General features: G+C 48.8%; 1 protein-coding gene across 1 annotated transcript in view; it reads right to left on the bottom strand.

Moving 5' to 3' along the window:
* The window catches only part of MSH2 (mutS homolog 2), an 86,053-nt gene that overhangs the window by 82,412 nt on the left and 327 nt on the right, over positions 1-3,314 (bottom strand). The window lies entirely within an intron of this gene.

Genomic DNA, 3,314 nt, shown 5'->3' with positions numbered 1-3,314 from the left:
CCTTCCGCCTCAGCCTTCCAAGTAGCTGGAACTACAGGCGTGCACTACCACGCCCAGCTAATTTTTTGATTTATTGTAGAGATGAGGTCTCGTCAAGTTGCCCAGGCGGGTCTCGAACCCACGGGCACAAGCAATCCACTCACCTCGGCCTCCCAAAGTGCTGGGATTACAGGCTGAGCCACCGAACCCGGCCCACAATTTACTCATTAATTCAACTGCTGACATTTGGATAGCTTCCAATTTAGGAATATGTACATTCTTGTACATGTCTTCTAGTGAACACATATATAAGCATTACATTTCTGATGGGCGTATACTCCAGATTATCCCACCACTAAACAGAACTGCTGGGTCAGCCAGGTGAGTTGGTGAGAAGGGTCACTTGAGTTGCAGTGAGCTATGACTCCAATGCACTCCAGTCTGGCGACAGAGTAAGACTCCATCTTTTTTTTTTTTTTGAGTTGGAATCTCACTCTGTCACCCAGGCTGGAGTGCAGTGGCACACTGCTCACAGTCACCACAGCCTTGACCTGCTGGGCTCAGGCGATCCTTCCACCTCAGCCTACCAAGTTGCTGAAACTACAGGTGTGTGCCACCACACCCGGCTAGTCTTTTGTTTGTTTGTTTGTTTGTTTTTATTGCAGAGACAAGGTCTCAGCAAGTTGCCCAGTCTGGTCTTCAACTCCTGGGCTCAGGCAATGCTCTCACCTCTGCCTCCCAAATTGCTGGGATTACAGGCGTGAGCCTAGACCACGCCTAGACTTTTTTTGTTTTGAGATATTGGGTACAAAGTAAGGATTAACTACACAAGTAAGCTGCATACATACAGTTAAAAGTTTGGGCCTCCAATTTCCTCTGGTTTGGGACCAGGCACCCTTTGTGTTGTTATGTACCCCATTATGTTTTTAAATATATATATATTGCAATAGAAAAGGTTACTGGATGGTCATGCTTCCCAATAAACAGATGTAATATTTAGCATCCATTATTCCTTTCACCATCTAAATGAGAAAGAAAAATAAAAGCATTGAAACTGGCCAGGTGTGGTGGCTCAAGCCTATAATCTTAGCACTTTGGGAGGCTGAGTGAGGTGAGAGGATTGCCTGAGCCCATGGATTCAAGACCAGCCTGGGCAACTTGGCGAGACCTCATCTGTACAATTAAAAAATAATAATTAGCCAAGCATGGTGGCGCACGCCTGTAGTTCCAGCCACTTGGAAGGTTGAGGTAGAAGAATCTCCTGAGCCCAGCAGGTTGAGGCTGTGGTGGCCATAAGCATGCCATGGCACTCCAGTCTGGGTGGGTGACAGAGTGAGACTCCAACTCAAAAAAAAAAAAAACACTAATAGGTGCTTAGAAAAATGATCCCAATTATACAAATATATATACTAGTCTAGAACTCTTTACATTACGTTAAATGCTAAAACTATTCCAAACTTAATAGAAGACAGGTATATGCACTAGCCTTGAATAACTGGATTCATCTAATCATTTTATTTTATTTTATTTTATTTTTTGAGTTGAAGTCTCACTCTGTCACCCAGACTGGAGTGCAGTGGCCGCTCCCGGCCACCGCAGTCTCGACCTGCTGGGTTCCAGCGATCCTTCTGCCTCAGCCTTCCAAGTAGCCGGAATTACAGGCATGCGCTACCACGCCCGGCTGATTTTGTGATTTTATTATAGAGATGAGGTCTCGCTGCCCAGGTGGGTCTGCCCAGGCTCAGGCAATCCACTCACCTCAGTCTCCCAAAGGCGCGGGATTACAGGCTGAGCCACCAAGCCTGGTTCATCTAATCATTTTAAATCAGAAAGCAACATAGACATCACAGTTAAACCACTTATGACTATCTCTGGCTGATCTTAACTGGTCTATACCTCTCTCTACTCCTTTTCCTTTCTAAGCCGTCTTCCACATTGCAGCCAAATGATTCAACACATCACTCCATGTTTACTTAAAAGTCTTCAGACTGCTAGGTGCGGTGGCTCACACCTGTAATCCCAGCACTTTGGAAGGTGGAGGTGAGAGCAGGTTTGAGACCAGCCTGGGCAACTTGGCGAGATCTGGTCTCTACAATAAATCAAAAAATAAGCCAGGCATGGTGGCGAATGTCTGTGATTCCAGCTACTTGGAAGGCTGAGATGGATGCATCACCTGAGGCCAGCAGGTGGAAGATGCAGTGGCCCTGAGCATGCCACTGCATTCCAGTCTTGGCGACAGAGTGAGATTGACTCAAAAAAAAAAAAAAAGTCTTCAGATTTTTCATTGCTCACAGCATAAAATTCCAGCATATCAGCACAACACAAAAAACCTTTGTCATCTAACTCCACCCATCTGGGCGAGTCTCCTCGCACTCACACCTCTCAGGCACTCTCCCAGCAAACTCCTAGTCCTCCAAGACTCAAAGTGGAGTTTAGCGTCTCATGTAATGCCTGTTCTTATGGGTCCAGTCTTTGGAAACCCTGCCTCTATGCCTCCTGACCAACTTCTTAGCTACGGCGCTCACCTCCATAAATCTCTAACTTAAGCTGTAATTTCTGCCTTGCTCTCCAACAGAGTGAGCTCTATGCAAACAGAAACACTGCCCCTGAATGTAGCATCTCTAACCCTGCCTGACAATACATTTCTATCTAATGAATGAAACATCCTGTGTCAGTGGAATCGCATTGGCACAAGGCAGCGTCAGGACGACAACCCACAACTCCTTACTCTCCCAGAATGCTCCTTCCATGATCCTAACTGCAAGAAAAAGCAAAGAAACCAGCCAGGGAGGAAAGAGGGCAACGTGAACTATCCGGAGCATCCAGCACACACAGGGTGAGGCGTCTGTAGCTTTCCAGGGAGAGATGACGCCGGGTAGACCGGCCCGGGTGGCAGAGGGCACTGAAAACCGAGCTGAAACACCGACAGCTTCCACGGCCAGCCCAAGGCCACAAACTCACAGAAGCGGCGACTTGAATCCAGGCATCCCGCCTCCGGAGTCCGTGGCCCTGACCACTTCAGCATACCGCCCCTCCACCGTGGTCCATTACAGGTCCCAGGGAGGGACCGGAGGTGTAAACGGAGTGTCGTGTGGACACAATTACGTGGGTGGCATAAGGCAGTCTCCCAACCCCCCCATCCTAAACCCGCCGGCTGCTGTGTGTAATAAAAGGTCGTGGCGGTGTTTGTCGTGGGCGCTCCAGGGCCCAGGCGAGCCCTCTGCGACCGCGGGGAGATGAAACAGACAATGTATTAAGCCGCCCCGCCCGGCGTAAACACGCCGCGGGTGTTGGTTGTGAGTTCGGGTCCGGGGCAGCTGGCGAGGACGGACTTC

This window comes from Carlito syrichta, unplaced genomic scaffold (genome assembly GCF_000164805.1).
Source record: "Carlito syrichta isolate Samal-C Ts95f unplaced genomic scaffold, Tarsius_syrichta-2.0.1 Scaffold314771, whole genome shotgun sequence".
Lineage (NCBI taxonomy): Eukaryota > Metazoa > Chordata > Mammalia > Primates > Tarsiidae > Carlito > Carlito syrichta.
This window is presented reverse-complemented; position numbering and strand designations above follow the sequence as displayed.